Raw genomic sequence first — 19009 nt, 5'->3', positions numbered from 1 at the left:
GACATCTTTGTCATTTGCTCTTTATTCTTAATTAATAAGTTTCTACAAAGCCAAGTTTACTAAATAACTTACCTTGACTTTCTGGATGATGGTTTTCAGTTCTTGTGTTATATTGGCAGAAGCTGTAAAGGTCTGCCAAGGCAATCGAATGATAAAATATTGTTGTGAAAGTAAGTCTTATATCTTACCAATAAGAACTTCAATGTTGTTCCATGTAAACTTATTTAACCACAAAGCTGGTGGAGGTGGAAACTTTCTCTTACCAGTAGCAGAGTAAATTGCTATAAAAACAACAAAGAAATTGTCAGTTTTAACTGCTATATGCAAGTCTACCTACAGGGAAGTTTACTTTATGGAGTCATTTAGACACTGAAAGCCAAAGATATGGGTAAAGCCATTCCTGAGTTGTGCAGTATTTTTAAAGTAATAAAATTATACTCGAATGACTCTGGAGCCTCCTGGAAGTGTGTAAGTCAGTCGAGCTTTATAGCCTCTGTGTATTAGAGTTAAAAATGAATATGTATACCTAAAGAAACAAGCATTTTAAGTTCTTATTTACAGTGTTCAGGGAATTTTTGACATTCAGAAGATTAAAATGATTTGTGCATATTTGTAGATGCATTAGGCTGTTTACCAAATGTTTTCTCTCCAAGTTTACTTGTATTGTAATGATATTGTACCTGTAAAAAACAATTATTTCTTTTTAATACTGGAGCAATAGTACACCTCCCTTTCTAACAATCTGTCAGCCAATGATTCATCCAAGGATTTTTAAGATATGTTCTACAAATGTCCTCTAAAGACTTATCTCTGCTGTTTTTTTGGACTTCTCATAGCAGAATCAATTTACTTAATTAATAGTGTTGGATGTCTTTTTTTTATCTTAGCTATTTATGTTTTGATTAATTGCTCTATTTGTAATAATTTAAGAACATTTTTTGGAAAGTAAAGTACTTAATGGCTAGTTATAAAAATATAGCTTTAAAGTATTATTATTATTCTTCCTCACATCTCATATACACCCTTTTCCTAAAAAAAAAAATAAAAAAAAATCAACCCTCCAAAATTGTGACATAACCCTGATCAATTTTGGTTGTCTTTGTTTTTATCTTTTCTAATTATACTGCATATTTTGAGGTACAGACCAGAACTGCACACAGCATTCAAGATGTAGGTGCCCCATGGATATGAATAATGGCATGATGTTTTCCATTTTGTTTTCAAACCCCCTTCTAATGATGCGGGGGCAGGGGAGGTGGAGGGAGTGACAGCTGACATTTGTAACATTGACGTACATCTGCCTTTTTTCGCCTGCAGCTCCTCTTTGTCAGTTTGGGATTTGTTTGACTATGGAGAATAAACTAGTACCACCTGCATGCTTGAAAGTGTCACTGTGTTACTCCCATTTCCAGGTCATTGATGTAAATGTTGAACAAAATTAGGTCCAGCACGGGTCCCTGTAGGATCCTTCTTCTAATCTCCTTCCATCCTGAAAAGTGGTCAATCCATTTAGCCCTATCCTTTGTTTCCTATCTTCTAACCAGGTCTCAATCCATGAAAGAAACTTCCTGCCAATCATCTGGCAACTCATCTTTTTTTGTTAAAGCCTTTGGTGAGGGACCCTGTAAAATGCTTTTTGAAAGTTAGAATATATTATATCAGCTGGATACTTTTGTCCCCATGCTTGCTAACACCCTCAAAAACTCCAGCAGATTGGTGAGGCATGATTTCCCTTTACAAAACTATGCTGATTCTTCCCCAGAATCAGTATTTGTCCATGTCACTGCTGATTTTATTCTTTATTATAGATTCTACCAACTTGCTAGGGATGGAAGTGAGACTTACTAGTCCATAGCTTTCAGGATCCCTTCGAGGCCAGTCAACAGTTCTGACTTAGTCTTCTATGACAAGCCTCCTGACTCTTGAGCTCTCTGGTTTTCCTGGTTCCTGATCCTGGATTTTGGCTTTTCCTTGGACTTCATCTTTGTCTTTCCCTATGGATCTGTATTCTCATTCCTGATACCCAGATTAGCTCCATTTTTGGACTTTGACCTTAAGAGTCCACTCTGAGACTTGGAAGCTAAGCTTCTGACCTTCCGGATTCTGACCCTGACTTGTATTATAGATGTACCTCTAGATTCTCCCTCTAGATCTAATAATTAGCCCTTAGACACTCATCCCTCAGAGACCTGATTCTCATACTAGATTGCCCATGACCTGGCCCCCTAACAATGTTTGGCCTGCCAGAGTTTGTGAGCTTTTCTATTTTCCTCATTTGGGTAAGCCTTCCAGGTTATTGAAGGATGCCTTGTTACCTTGAATGGCTTCCTTTACACTACTATTAAAACATGAAGGGGTTGTATTGGACTGCTTGGTACCCATTTTGATTTGTGGTATACACTTCTCCGGAGCTTCTAATATGGTATTTTTAAACAACATCCTAGCTTCCAGCAGACCTTTTACTTTATTGACTGTTCCTTTTAACTTCTTCCTAATTGGCTCATTTTGTGTAGTTTTCTTGATTACGTTATGGTTGCTGTTATAGAGTGTATTGCACTGGAATGTGGGCAGCCAGGTTGGGAGCCACTCAAGGTATCAAAGCACCAATTGGGGCATAGATAGATAAATGGAAAACAAGGTCAAACTAGGTCAGGAAGCCAGGAGGTAAATCTAGGGATGAAGTCTAGGGACAAGGTGAGTCAAGAAGCTGGATGCTCAAACAGAACAAATCTAGGGAGCAAGTCAGATGGAGCAATAAAGCAGTCTTGGGTCTGGTTGTCTTGTTGCTCAGACATTTCCTATTTATTTTGGGGATAAGGAAGGATCAGCTGACCCTGGCCAGCCACTCTATTAATAGGTAGTGTGTAGATGGTTGGTCACAGGGTGGCAGGCTGAGCTGAGTTCCTGTGCTATCAACCAAGGCCCAAGTCTGAGGCTGTAGCCTAACACTGGATCCCGTGTGTTACTCTCACAGCTACGATAAGGTTTAGAATTGTGTCTCTTCTTGTGGGTTCCAAGATGAATTCTTCTAGAAGGCAGTTATTTGTCTATATATCCAGAAATTCTATCCCCACATCTCACTTTGGTAAGATGTTTACTGAAGCTTGGAATGATATGAGCTATGAGGACAATTGAAGTAGTGCATTATTACTTCTTGTCTCATTTACCAGTTCCTAATCTCCTCCTTAAGCATTTTGTAGTCACCTTCATCTTCCAGATCAGGTAGTCAATAATACGTTCTTAGTATTACATTCTTATTCAAGGATGGAATTTCTACCTATTGGGACTTTATGGCAGTTTTCCTTTCAGATAAAATTTTTATGCTGTTAGTAGCCACTCGTCCACCTGCACATACTACACTGTGGGCACATCTACACATTCATTAATATGCGGAAGTTATTGCACATTTAGTTTAGTACTAGCTTAATGAAATACTAACTAAATGTGCAATAACTACAGTTACTGTGCAGTACAGCCAGCGAACATTTTTTTTTGTGATGGTTACTGTGCAGTAGCCTAATACTGTGCTGTAGCTTATTAGCATGATTTTTAACTGGCATGCTACTGTGCAGTGTTACTAGGCTACAGATCAGCAAGTGTCTCATGTAGACGTGCCTTGTCAGTAGTAGAGCACAACCATCAGCTCTTCACAAGTAGGTCACTAGCAGCCAATCTATGCTTTTCATGAGGTCCCGTACCTTTGCATCCATCTAGAAAATCATCACACAGTTCTTCCAGATCTCACAAATCTAGTTATTTGTGCCTAATGATCAAATCCCTCACTACCACCACCTGGTTCTTTTTATCCTCTCTATGCTCTTCCATTGGAAGAGTATCCTCAGTGCAAGGGGACAGTGTCATCATGATCACCCACACCATAGGCAGTCACTTAACAAATTACCAAACGTAGTCTGGGGTTATACCATGCATCCATTGCAGTCTGAGTCATCAGGCCAAGGGTTGAGGTGGTATCATGGTCAGGTAAGATAGTAGATCAAAGCCAGGAGGTCCACCCAAGACAGAGACAGATACTGTGACAAGGCTGGGATCAGACAGGACCAAGGCTGAGGTCCAAGAAGTACACATAGGACTGTTCCTGTTGAGATAAGTCCCACAGGAAGTAAGAGCAGTTTTATAGTTCCCCCATCAGGGGCTTGCAGTTTCCATAGGTTACTTCTGGTCTCCTGCCTTGTCATCAGTGCCCTCATGGGAAGGACCAGAGTGGCCTGGGCTGCTATCTAAACAGCTGCCTGGTACTGCAGATTTCATTTCTGCCTCCTGGTTTGGCTGTTCTGGGTTCAAATCCCAGTGCTCCTAATGACTATAAAATCAGATAAAAAATGTGTCTTGTCTAAGATTCTTAGGATAAAGGGCATCAGACTATCAAGAGTGAAACCTTATCTTCCTCAGCTACAAAGAAAAGCTGTGTAGGCAGTGCACTAAGTTAAGGACCTTTTAAGTGACACAGCAGTGTGGAGGGGACATTATTTGCAAAATCCATAGGTTTGTCTATCTCCAAAGAAATTCCAATATTTTTTTTCTTATTTCAACAGTTATTAGGGATGTGTGAAGTGGGCCATATTCAATTTGGATTTGGATTCAGCCCAATTTGGGGGACAGCAATTCAATTCTCTGATTCAGATCACTGTCCCAATTCTATTTGGCTAACCCAAATCTGAAGATTACATTCTGTTTCAGAGAAACAGCAATTTGGCCAGAGAAACAGCTTTATATGTTTTTCTGCATACCCCAAGGTACCAGGCATGGCTCATGAATGCTCAGATAGTGGGGCAGATGGAGCATCCCACAAGAGCATGGGTCCCCTCCCCTCCTCCCCCATGCTCAGCAATGGACCCAGAAGTAGACTGGAAGTACCTCCAGTCCACTTCCAGGTCTGCTGCCCAGCACACGGGGGACACCCCCCTCCACATCCCCCTGGCTCAATGGTCAGCCTCAGGGGAACCTCAGGTGTCCCCCCTGACCCAGGAGGCACCAGTTGCCGAGCCAGGGGTGAGGGTCTTCTGCATGCTCCATAGTGGATCTGGAAGTGGACTGCTTCTGGGTCCACTTTTGGTCCACTTCTGGGTCCACCACTGAGTGTGCTGGGGACCCCCCCACACTTCCATGGGATGCTCCATCTGCCCTACCATCTCAGCATTCATGAACTGCCTGGTACCTTGAGGTATGCAGAAAAAACATATAAAGCTGTATCTATGTATGAATTATCTAATCTTTCTGAATCTCTCTCTGAATCAAATAGAAAATAATGGGTCTCCTGATTCAATTTGGATTTGGAGATTCGGCCACTGAATCTCCGCCAAATCGAAGCAGCAACTGAAGCATTGAACAGCCCTAACAGTTATCTGTTTTCTCTTCTTCATGAACTCTTGCATGATCTCTATAGGCACTGAAGCAAGTGTGATGTTGGTAGGATTCTCCTGATTTATGTGGGTGGGTGTAAATTTGTCTTGTTATATGTTAAAATTGAGTAATTTCCAGTTTGTCAGGGGATGCGGGGAGGGAAAATCATTCCCAAATCATGATCAGAATTATTGAATGCAATGCTACACACTGGAGAAACAATTCTGGTGCTTGGTCATAGTGAAGGAACATTTACAGGAAATGTAAATGCCCTTCATGTAATTCTCCCTTCATTCTGCTTTTGAAGAAAGAAGGGGTAGAAGAGAGCTACACTGGGCTGGGCTGGAACTATACTAGTACTGAAGGTCCCGTTCCAAGGTTCAGCTGCTACTCTGCATTGCAGAAAAGGGAAAACTCTTTAAAGAAGGCCACCCTGAACATGTATCATAGCTGGTGTCTCCTAAAAAAAAATTAAACCTACTGTAGGTTTCATACATAAACTACACTTTGTGCCAGTCCTGATTTTTATACATTTTTGTGAGCTCAGAAATACTGTGATATAAAACACTTTCCCAGAAACCCACAAAACTGCATTCATTCAGTACTCTTCTGTATGATGTATTTTAAAAGTCTAATTTATATCACTTGCACCCATAGACTCAATAGAGGATTTAACAGTTGTCTGGATCAGGTGATTTGAACACTTTCCCATCCATCCAGTTAATGGGGCCACAAAGTTCAGTCTCTAATATCTCGGGAGTGGATACTTCCATTTGTATGATGAATTCAGAAATTAATAACTGTAGTACTTATTCCCACTTTTTAAAACTATCTAAATCAGGGTGTCAAACACCCTGTGAACTGTTGTCTGAAAGTAAGAGGCATGATTTTTTTTTTAATTGATATTCTACTTGAATAGTGGAAAAAAATTCTGCATCACTTATCTGGTATATGGGAAGAGATCAGATCTAAAACAGGGAAAAAGCATGTAAGAACAAGAGCATCAGCTCCAGGGACAGGATAATACATAAAGGCTCCAATTGCAAGAATGCACTGTTGTTTTTTACCCCTTTTTCTTCCACAGTATAGTAAGAGAACAAAACAGAAGTTTGAAAAGCAAGGCAAAAGAACTGAAACTTTACTTATTTGCTAGAGGACAGGGGTGCCAAAATCTCCTTCCCCACTGGGCCAGATCCAGACCAGAGGGCTCCTTGCAGGCTGGATCCAGATCTGGCAGTGGTAGAGCCAGCAGTGGAGGCCGTGCAGGAACAGCAGCAGTCCAAGCAGCAGCAGAGCATGCAGGGGTGTGTTGGCCCAGCTCTTGCTTGTGCTCCCTGCCTCTGACAGTCATGTGCAGTAGGACACCATGGAACCAGATTGTGTGTGCCTTGGCTCCTGCTATCCTGTCCCCAAATTTCCTGTTCCACCAGGAGTTCTGCCAGTCAAAAGGATCCTTTGCTGCTGGGTGGTTCTGGCCTACAGGTCATATACAAGATTCAGGTACCTGCTAACTCTTTTCTAAGAAGAAGAGCAGACTAGCAATAGAAATTCACTAATCCTATTGTGTGTGGGGTCTCCCACAGAGGAGGGTAAGATTAAGTTTTTACTGATATTTGCTTCTTTTCATGGCCTTGCTACAGGGTCAGATTTCTATTTCCTGGTAGTGTAGGACAGAATTTCATGGCTGTTTCCAAGTTTTGCATATGCATTGTCAAGGGGTATTATTTTCATTTGATTATACTAACAATAAATTGTGAAGTTCTCTCTATGTCTAGTCTATATTTAAATTATTTTTATCATCTCAAATTCACTAGGCACAACATAACTGAATCTCTGTCTCTTCATCACTGCAACCTCTCCCATCAGCTAGAGCCTTCTCTTTCAGCACTGTTGCATAGATGCTTGTACTTGCTTGCTGTCCAGGACAACTGAAGTCCAACTCATCCTTTATACTGTATACATACCTTCTCCCCCACCTCAAATAAGTCCCATCTCTGCACTGGCCAGTTGGGGTACATCTGAAGCAGAGAAGCTAGAGACACCCCACTTCAGTTCCTTCTCCATCAGACAGCAGCAGTAGCATTTGAATTCAGACTTCTGAAAGAGTTACTTGACTTAAATGGTCATTGTTCTTCACTTCAGAGTGTTAACAACTGTCTCTCTTCTTAATCATCTTGATGTTCCATTAACCTTTCTTCTGGTAATTTTGCAGTTTGCTAGTTATTCCTGGTGCCTCTTCTCTTATTTCACAGCCTTGCAGATTGTTCTTAGCTCTTTTTGAAAATCACAGATCCACCAATGGAGGCCAGTCTTGAGCAGCAGATAGGGTTTCAGCTTCTGGTTGAGCAGGAAAGGTAGAGCTGAAGATTAGGCTCTGTCCCTGCTCTATGCATAGCCATAACTCTGGAAAAAAAATTCCCTTTCACTCTGCCTTCCCCAAAACATGTCTCTTCTTTCTTTGACTTTTTCTGACTTTTATACAGCATTGTATGTATGTATGTATACATAATACATTATGTTTTTATAATATATTTATATTATAAGTGTGTGTGTATTAGAGTTTTATAAAAGTCAGGGGAAAAAAATAAAGAAATTATTATTCCAAGAAAAAAATTCTTACTGGCACCACCCACAGATTGTGTGTAAAATTGTGACTAGTAAACAAGATAAGAGTAGGACTGGAAATCAGCAGCCAAAAATTAAGTATAGAAATTAATCCTAATTGGTCATCAACAAGCCTAGAGGATAGGCTACTCCAATCAATGGTCCTTAATTTTACTGACTCTAGATGCAGACAGAAGTGCAGCTCCCTGCTGTAACTGAAAATGCTTTGCAGGAAACCTTGGTTCCAGGAAGGAGGAAAATCTAGCTGCTGGCTGCAGCCTACAGCTGGTTTCCCTTAGCAACAGCCCCTTCTTTCTGCTAGGCTGCTAAGTTTTCAGAATGGAAGGGGGAAAAGGAAGCAGAGAAAGCTCCTTCTGAGAGTTCCCCAGTCAGTCCTGGAGGGTGGGTGGGTGAACTGGAGGCCTCTCACCTGAGGAGGGGGCAATATACCTGCCCCACCCTTCAGCAGGGGCTGAAACCCCCCAGACCAAACTTCCTCTGCTCCCTTTCCCACCTCCCATTTTGAAAACAGTGATAAGCTGGCAGGCAGCATGGACACGTTACAGAAAATGCTCTGTTTTGAAACGTCTTCATCTGACCCCTCATGCAAACAGCTAAAAGCAAGTTCTTAAGTACCCTGACACAGTTAAACATTTTCCAGGTCTCAGGGTGCATGGTTAGTGTTAGACCCTGACTCCATGTGGCACCCAACAACTATGGAGACGACGATTCAATTGCCCATGGATCCTGTTACTCATTAGCTAGAGCAAGCAGGAAGCAAATGCTACTTGAACATTTCTCGCAACAGCTTTATTAAAAATGAAGATGGCTTCCGGCCATATCCCAAAAAGTCAACAAACCAGGGACCTGCAGTGAATGATAGTTCTTTTCACATTTTTATACACCTTGATTTATGCTCATTAACATTCACTCCACCCTCACTCCTCCTTCTGTTCAACCCATTTCTCCTCCTATCTCAAGCTTCGCCTCTCTTTACTGTTTGTTTCATTAGCATGGAATTGCCTATGCATTTTATTCATTTACATGTCTTTTTGCTATGAGCGCATGTCTAAGGCCTTCACCCCACTTCTTTGGTCAATGGGTGGACTTTGACCAAAATCTGGAAGCTACTGGAGTCTTTTTTTCCCAATCACCATTCACCTTTCTGCGTATGTTCATCTTGGATTCTGTTACCAATTACGTGTTGTCCTCCACATTCCAGTCTGTTTTTTAGTCCCAGGTTGTACCATCTTCACTTTCCTAAAGCTTCACCTCATTTACAGTAGACAGATTCACACAAACTCACTTGCTGCATTTTTCTCAAAAAACTGGTTGATAGCATTAAGATGGTTAATTAGCATAAGCACTCATAAGCAAAATCTTATATATAAGAGGTATACATCTCACAACAATACTATATGGTTAAAAAACTACTTGCCTAAGCATCTTGCAATATTATTTTTAACATATATTTCTGCCTTGTGGTAAGGAACTTTGATAGGCCACAGATCATGCCTTTATTCAGCTGCAAATCCAGTGCTCCCCAAGATCCAAATATTGTCAGTCTAACAGTTAGACTCAGTGTGCTGTGCCTTTCTTCTTCATCCAGCTACTTGCTAGTAAGATTCAGCACCAAAAGCAGAATCTGCATTTTCTATATCTACTCCTTCTTCTGTTTTGGGTTTGTTTAAAAAAGTTGGATCAACAAGAGGCATGAATTTAAAAACTGACCAATGGATCTTCCCCTTGTTCCTACAATAGTATCTGAACTAGCCCACATCTTTGGCCAAATGTGAGAAGCATGGAAACAGGACCAACCTGCCCCCACCCTCCAAAAGTCCAAGTGCTACATGGCTTGGAGTAGGGGCAAAAATACACTTTTAGTGCCTTCAAACGTGGAGGAGTAGTAGTGGGTGGGGGAGTGGGAGCTATTGCTCAGGTCTGGCAAAACTGCTCCAACCCTGCTACATCCAAGGTCAAAGTTAGTTTAGCTAACTTGTATTCCTTTTGTCTTATGCGGAGGTAAAAATAACATGTTGTTACATGCCTTGTGGAGATATAAAAGCATTTCCAACTACTATTTACAGTGCTGTGCAGGAATTCAATTATTTCTGTTTTGGAAAAATTGATATCTTGGAGAATTTTTTTGTTCATTTCCAGAATAATAATATAATAAATATGATTTTTTTTCCAAGAGAAGAATATTAAATGATTATTTTAAGTTTTTAGTTTCACCACTTCAGGTGCCCAGCCATCCCACTTAGCAAGCTGAGAAGGATTCTGTACCATCTAGCACTACTGGCTCCATGGCATCCCACCAGCTGCGTTTCTGAGGACTCAGGCAAGCAGAGAAGTTTCATCATCTAGCTTCATCAAACTTGACCTTTTCTATGAAACATTTCAGCTTTGACAAATCAACACTTTCTGATAGAAAAATAATGTTTCATTATTTTTTACCATCTCTAGTTAGATATCTAAATAGCATGTTGCCTGTATTTTATTACTAAGATGACTGAACATCAGAAAAGATATAGGATGTGTCAATAATATACAGCAGGTTAGTGTCAAAACCTGAAGTTGAGACCACAAGTTTTCTTAATTGTACCCTTTAATTGAGGATTGTCAAATATTTGGGCTGTGGAGCTTTTGGAGGTGGTATGATTTCTGGACAGAGCCAGCCAAAGAATTCTGGGATATGAGCAAAATTAGAGATGCACATGAACAGTGGAGGGGCAAGCAATGGATGCATTGATCCTCACAATTCAGAAACCCACAATAGTTAATGCCATTACTACTTGTCCTGTCACCAGAGATGTGTCCACATCAGGCCATGAGGAACTCCGGAGCCTGAATCCAGCCTAGATCCATAGCCTGAGGAGCTTATAAATGAGTAAAATATCATCATGGTCAAAGTGTACCAAATAAACTTACTTCAAATAGGGAGGAAAGGAAAAAAAACAAGTTTTCTCTTTTGTTAACACTCTTACTTTGCTCACATTGATGTTGCCCCTACATTTTTAATGGCTTTCAGAGAACCAGACTGCCCAACCCTGAGGATTTCAGGTGCATTCTGAAAGGTGTGCCACAAATTAGCCCCATGCTCTCCCTGAGTGCTACTCTGATTACCTACCCCTGCCTCATCGATTCCTCTTTCTGCTCCATGCCCTAAGCTCTTTCTGATCAACTCCTCCCTTTTCTGCTCCCTGCCCTATCTGCAAGTGTGCAGCCTGTCCCTCCCCTGATCCACTGTGTGCCACACATAGAGGCAGCCACTTGCAGCATTCATGCGACAGGTTTGACTACCACCCTACAAATCTATCAGACCGTGGTGCTCAGGTCCCTCTCTGGGGACCATTTTACTTGTCTGAATCTGTAAAAATGAAATTTTAAGATCTACCTATGGGTGGCAGCCCTCCACTTATAATATCCTACAGATATCTTGGGATATTTTTATAGTAAAAAAGCAGCATCTGGATTTCACAATGGGAAAATCTTGCTATAGACGGTTTTTTATTTTGTTTTTGTTTCATTTTGTTTTTTTTTTTTTAAAAGCCCTGCATGAAGTGCTATATGCATGCAAAGTACTAATGAAAAAGTGGTCACAAATTTAATCCCTTTTTTTCTTGGCTCTGAGCTTAAATCACTAGACTTTCTTATTTTTCTCCTCTCCTCCATATTTGAAGGGTTTATTTGGTACACTTTGACCATGATGATATTTTACTCATTTATAAGCTTCTCAGGCTATGGATTCTATCTTTATTTCCTTCTGTAAACAGCTATTATTGAGGATTGGACTGTAATGGGTAGAGCACAACACTGAGAGTACTTCCACTAGGTCTGCTGTTAATTCATTGTGTGCCCCTATACAAGTCCTTTTAAGCTTGTCTCTGGATCAATTTACTCCACTGTAATAGTTGTATAACAATGATACTACACATCTCAGTTAATGTTTTTGAAACTCTTTGAGCTCATCAGATGAAAGGTGAAATCACAGTACAAAGCTTTCTCATTATTATTTGAAATATCTAGTCATGTTGCAATTAGTTCAGTATCATTGCAAAAAAGGAATTACATTTCCATGTTTTTAGGTATGACGTGCAACTAGTCTGGCCTCTAGCAATTGTATGCCTTTGATCAAATGATAGGAGAAACATAATATGTGTAATCTATATATTGTTTGGAGAAATATTTTATTTCCTCAAATGTCAGATAATTACCAAAATGTCAGGTAGTTTAACTGGTTTCTTAAACAAATTTTGCAGTGTGACTTTTAGTTGGAAAATATATATGTCTTCCAGCTTTCTCCTTTGGTATAAATAATGGTAAACTATGATGAAACTACCAAAATAATTTTAATATAAAAATACGAATATTCTATTTGGTTTCCTGTTTTCATTCTTTTTTTTTTAAAATACATACTCATACATCACATTATGAACTAAATTAATGTTCTTCTGATTGTTAACCATGATGATTTTTTTTTTTTTATTTAGAGGTTTTGATATATTTTATTTCACATACTATAGCCATGGCCAAACAAGTGTGGATGTTTGTTTCTCCAGGGACAAGAAGCAGCAGCACACCTTGCCTGTGGTATGAGCTCTGTGGTGCATGGTATGTTACCCTGGGTAGGGGAGGGGAGGCTGGGGCCAGTGGCCTTAGATGGGGTCCTAGGGGCTTCCTGGGGTTACAACAGTAACAATCCTGCCACTTGGAGCCTGGCTGGCAGCCAAAGTGTGGCTCTGCCCAGCCAGGCTACAGTTTTGAGTGGCATGTGCTGCCCCCGTGTGCACCATTTGGCCTTTTATTTTTTTTGTGGATTTTTTTGGTTTGTTTTTGTTTTTTGACCCTTGGCTATCCAGGGGTCCCCCGCCCCTTGTGCTGCACCCTTGCAGTGCAGAGAACAACTGAATGTGTGGTATGTGGCTCCAAAGACATGTCTGTGGTACCACATACTGCACGGCCACGCTCGTCTTGACTGTGTGAGTATCAGTATTATTTTTGTAATTTTGTCTGTATGCAAGGCTGATTTTCACCAAGCACTAAGCATATTTAGAAAATGGAGGCATCTTCTTTTACTGAAACTTTGTAAAACTGCTTTGCAACGCAGATCAATAGTCTAGCTGCAATTAATGACAGGAATCAGTGAGAAAAGCTTTTGTGCAAGCAAAGCTTGTTCAAAATTTGTAAATATTTTTGGGTAGCTGCTAATCTTCCTGGCAACTCTGAGTTGAAAAATAAACACGTCTCCTGAGGCATTTCAACCTGATCTTCTACTGCAACCTTCTGCCCAAACTCTATCACTGCATCAGTTACAATTATTTTGAGTGTTTCAGGCATATTGCTTAGACTGAATAGGGTAGGCATTATATGCTGTTATTTGAGCTTCTCTAGAATAATAAGTTTATCTCCTTATGGGATCAAGTACTTTTGCCTGTGGAAATTGAAGATCTAGTTTAATGGCAGAATCTCATTTGTTATATCTTTTGATGACAGAAGTTCCTGCCCCTCTTTCCATCCCTTGTTGGCCTAAATCCCTGTTTTTCTTTGAGGGTTAACAATTTATAATCTGTGTCTTCTCTGCAGTTCAGAAGTGCATCTACGGCCCAGGCAGACATACCCAAAGTCACCTTAAACTACTCATAGCAATCCAGCCATGCCAACAAGGAGCACAGTGGCAGCTGCACCCAAAGTAAGTGAAACCAAAACCTTTTCAGCTCTACCGCTACTGGCACCCAAGCTTGTTTAAAAACATTCAGGTGAGATATGTAGTTAGTCATATAAATCTGTTGTCAGGCAGAAAAGAAGCAGGGTGACAGCTCAGAAACTAATTCTTTCAGAAAGGTGGAAGATTTTGTAGGAGACTATGGGCACGTCTACACAAGATGCTTAATGTGCAGTAGCCTAATTCTACTGCGCATTAGCGCATCACAGCAAAAACTGTGGTAATGCCATAATGCACAGCAGGATTAGTCTACTGTGCATTAAGCATCACAAAAGGACTGCACACCTTTGCTACTGTGCACTAGTGCCAGCTACTGTGCATTTATGTAGTACTTCATATTAGAGGTAGTAAACTTAATACGCAGTAGCAAAGGTGCATTAATGCCAATGTACCTAGCCTTCTGCCTGGTTTAAAGCTGGCTCAAGTACTTCTAGATGAGCTTCAGTAACAGTTTTGAGGCACTTCTTAACATATTTCTTGATCTCTGGAAATTTGGCAATTGATTTCAAATAGATACTGGAGCAATCTACAGGTGATTTCATTGTTGATTTAATATTTTTAAATGGCATGCTTTAAAGCCCCAAACTTCTGCTAAACATCCACTGCTGGCACATGGAAGTCGCAGGAGTATATCTCCCATTTTGTAAATAGGAAATTCAGGTGAAGCAACTTTCTCAAGATCATGTAGGAAATGTTAGGGGCAAGCAACAATTGAACCCAGTCAAATGTCTTAACAACAAGATCATCCTTCCTTCCTTACTCATGACCCAGCAACTCTGCCTCTTCTGTTATCCTCTGATGGATCCATCCATTCTCTATGATTAGGATTGGCTGTATTCAATTTTTGTCGATAAACATTGATTCCACTTTACAATCACAGGCCAACAAAAATATTTCTATCATTTATAACTGAAAATAGAGGGGAAGAACAGAGGGGAGTTACAGGCTGTAGTATAAAGGGCCACTCTCTTTAAAGAGAAAAACAGCTAGTGGCCTAATTACTTGTAAATTAAGCATTTAGCTGCTCATTCATGGGCCCCCTAAGATAACAGGCTACTTAAACCATACCTGAAGTTGGAGAGGAGAGGGAAGGAGTGGGAGAGTTTTCAAGTTGGACTGGAAGCAGCAGCCGTGGAGGAAGGTGTGTGTGATGTAGCAGTGGGGAGTTCCTGATGCCTCAGTGGGACAATTCAGCTGCAGAGAACCAGAGAGAGACTGTAAAAAGAGGCAAAACAGCCTACTGGTGAGACTGGTACATAGAGAGAGACACTCCAATAGGATACAATGTTTGCTTGGCCTCTTTGTTGTTGGGCTTTTTTGGATCCCCAGGGGCAGAAGATCTTTATGTTGTTAGTTTAATTTTAAATCAATTTAAAAATTAAAATAAGTGCTTAAACATAAACATGGGTATTATCCATTAAAACGATTAAAAAATAAAATTCTATTCTATCGATCCTGCCTATGATGTAAGGATCATTTCATTAAACATTAGATTTTTCAAAAGTACCTAGGTCATTTAGGCTACATTAAAATTCTAAGGTATGATTCAGATCATGTAAACATACCCTAAAAAACCTTGAAAGATGCTATCTCAGGTAGTAATAGTTTTAGTGGCACCATGAAGTTAGTATACACTAACCTCCTTGACTTAAACCAGGGTCCCTGGCAGGTTCTTGAAACCCTTGTTAAATGCATACTTCCACAACTACATTATAATTAGTATGCAAGTTAGGATATCTTAAGAAGCACAGGGTTTTCAAAAATTCCACCCACAGTATTTATGTGCTTAAATATTATAATAGTATCCTAGTACTTGAGAGGGTAGTGTGGTGAATCTGCTCATTTGGCAAACCCTCAGACCATTCACAACATTCATATCTTTTTCTGCACTACATTGCCACTGCAGTTAGTTAAAAATGGAAAGATCACCACTGAAAACTTTAATGAAAATGTAAAATATATATGCAAACCTACTTGCATTCTATGTGGTTAAGTCTGGTTGTGTTCTATAGTGGAAACTTTGTGTATTCTTTATCTGCATACCCTCTTTAGTGTGCATGTTTGGGTTGATACTCTCACCTGTTTTCACTGTTTGTGGGCTTGGGTTATGCTGTCTGATGCCAAGATGTGCAGTTGTAAAGGACAAGTAGATTTTGTCCACCAGCCCTTCTTTGCAAATTAGTGAAGTTTGTAGGCATGCAAGTGTTCCTAATGCAAAGTTATAGAAGTCACTGGCAGGTCAGCCCTCATCTTAACCTGTGCAGAGGTTTGCAGTGGGGCATCCTTAATTTTAGTGCAAAGTGGTAGGTGGGGGAGAAGTGGAGATATTCTGTACAGGAGACACTCCCTGGATGGCTTCAATGGGATCCTTGAAGTAAATGTGATTCTGAGCACAGGACTCTATAGTGAGTTTAGGGAAAAGTCTGAGACTCACTATAGTTAAAAAAGCTGAAAAAAAAATCCCTCAACCTACCACTAGCACAAGGCAGGTTCTGAAAAAGTTGGGGTTGTATAGCAACCTGAAGAAGACTGAAGAAAGACATGTGCAGAGGAGGAGTGGAAACCCTGGTGACATGGAGGAGTGGCAGAGAGCCTCAGCAGTGTGCAGGAGTACTGATGACCCCTGAAAGAAGTGTCCAGAGCAGCACTCCCCAGGAATGTATACTAGCAATGCTTCCCAGCAGCCAGAGTAGTACACCCTAGCATTGTACCCTAGCAGTACCCCTCCAGCTCAGTGTCAACAACTGTACTGCAGGTCTCCCTGCCCAGCACTTGCTACTTTGACTGGTGTAGATAATAGATCCCCCAGTGCAGAGCAGCAAACTCTGGTAGCAAGAAGCATCAGGGCCTCTGGGGTGGACTTCCACCAAGCACTTACTATTTTGGCTAGCAAAGTTGGTAGAGTCCCCAGAGGGCAGCCTTGGAAAGGACTTCCTTCCCAACTGACTAAGCTAGGTGGTAGCTCCCTGTGTTCATGGGAGACTGGTGCCACGTTAGTCGGGGGGGCACATGCCCCCAGTGACCAGTCAGTGACCGGGCTCAATATCGCTGATGTGGGGGTGGGTCTCCCCTCAGCCGATGTTGCTAAGTGGGAGAGGAGTCCCCCTGCAGCTGAACCCCCAACTAGGGATGGGGGGGCAGTCCTCTGTGGCCTATTGTGAGATGGTCAATTGCTTCCAGAAGTGGCTATGGCTGTTTCTGGGAGTGCCACGGTGCTTCACTCCCCAGCCAGTGCTTGCCGGGGGGGCATCGGCACTCCCACCTACACCCCCTTTCCATCACTTAAGTGGCAAGAGCAGCTGGTCAGGGGGTGCACCAGTGCTCTCAGGGGGTGCACGTGCACCCCTGTGCACCCTCTATGCATTGCTACTGCCTGTGTTGATTTGCCAGTGATTGTGATCTGTTTTGAATTATAGTTAAGGTTTAATAGTTAAGTTTCCCATCCCAACTTAAGATGTATGTTTCCTCCCCTTTTCCTTTGTAATAAGCCCTATTTTAGTTTAACATTTGCTTGCAGGTAGGGTGATTGTTCACATTAGAATACCAAACAGTTAACATTTATTTTCCCTGGTTTCTGAGTGGGTGATTGAGCTAATTTTAAACAGTTAGTGTAAAACCCCTAAATATGAATGTGGTCATTGTTACTGTCTTCCAGTATCTGGCAGAAGGGTTATATTTATAGTATATATTCACATATTCATTGTATATATTTGAGGAAAAAAATCAGTACATTTCAAAAACCAAGTACCTGAAATTTCAATATTTCAACTAAGAAAACCCCTCTAAATGCTTTGATTTAGAAATCATGCCACAGTGTTTTAGGAGTTTTAGTTTGGGTGCCTTATATATGTATTGTACACTATTAGGGGGGCATCCTTTAGCACATCTCCAATCAGCACATCTCATGGTGCTCTATGGTCTTACCTCATGAAGACAGAGGTAGTGTATCTTGGGACTCCTCAATCATTAGAAATCTAGACCATTCCGACCTAATCTTACAGAAGAAAATGGGGATATGATGCAATTCAACACAATAATGAAACACCGTAGCACCTTTTCTAAAACAATGTGATTTAGTTTGGATCCAAATATTTTAGGGTGCCTATAAATGTGCTCCAACACATCCTAATTAGAACGCTCTAGCATCACAACACTATCATGTGTATAAGCCCTTGCAGGTTCAAAAACAGCCGCTGGGGTACTTTAACTAAACCTCATTGAATGAAGTTTAGATGAAGTATCCCATGGCCATTTGAAAACATCCAGGGGCTTAATGCACATGATGGTAAGGCATTTTAATTAAAGCAGCTCCTGGGAACCATTCTAATGAAAATGCACCTCCCCTCCCACCGTCCCAAGGACATGTATAAGCAGCCTTTGTTTTCAGCTATTTAAAAAAAAAAAAAAAGAAGGACCTTTTCATTGTAAATTTGTCAAAAAAAACCCCCAGTTTCTCTGGGAAAATCTATTATGACAGTTCAATCATATCTCTTTTTTGAGATACAGGGGTGTGCATTCAGTACCAGCTCTGCTGAAAAGAGGAATGGAATTTTCTGTAGCTATGCAGAAGATGGCTAATTGCATGTAAAGATATAAACCAGTATTTTTTTGTCAGTTTACTGTTGAAGAAGCAGGTGATTGGCTTAGTCTGTGTGTCTATTCCAGTTCTTCTTAGAGGCCTTTCATTGGAAGTATAGATGAGTGGCTTTTCTGAGCCTCTGCCACACTTGCTATGCAAGAAGGCAGATGTGGTGAGTTTTCAAAAAAGCCCCTGCTAGCCAAGGTCAAAACCACTTCCAGGCTATAGTTTCACAATACCATGTGCTGCATTATGAAAATTGGGCACTTGAATACTTACAATTAGAGCCCTTCACTTTTCCTGGCTGAAGTATCTTCAGGAAAACATACTTCATTCTGTCGGTAAAGTATGTTACATTGTATGTGGTAGAATCTTGCTAAGATAAATGTTTCTAGCAATTCCATAAACTCTGTGAAGAAAATATATTTTATTGAAATTATATCATAATATAGAAATTTACTGTGTCATTTAGTCAAACAGATATAACAAATGTTACAAGTTTTTTCCTGAGAAACAGATAGAGGCAGTTTGTTACCAAACATCATGGAAAAAACTCAGGGATTTTTATTATGTATGAAATAGGATGTATTGGTTAAATAACTACACACGCACTTCCTTCAAAAAGTATTTAAAATGTTAATAAAAAGTTTCTTTTCCTTTTAAAAAAATCTTTTAGTAGGAAACCCCCCCCCCGAAACAAATGCATGTTAATTTTATTTTAAATGATTTTTTTTTTTTTT

Source organism: Gavialis gangeticus, unplaced genomic scaffold (genome assembly GCF_001723915.1).
Source record: "Gavialis gangeticus isolate Ggan-Ray unplaced genomic scaffold, GavGan_comp1, whole genome shotgun sequence".
Lineage (NCBI taxonomy): Eukaryota > Metazoa > Chordata > Crocodylia > Gavialidae > Gavialis > Gavialis gangeticus.
This window is presented reverse-complemented; position numbering follows the sequence as displayed.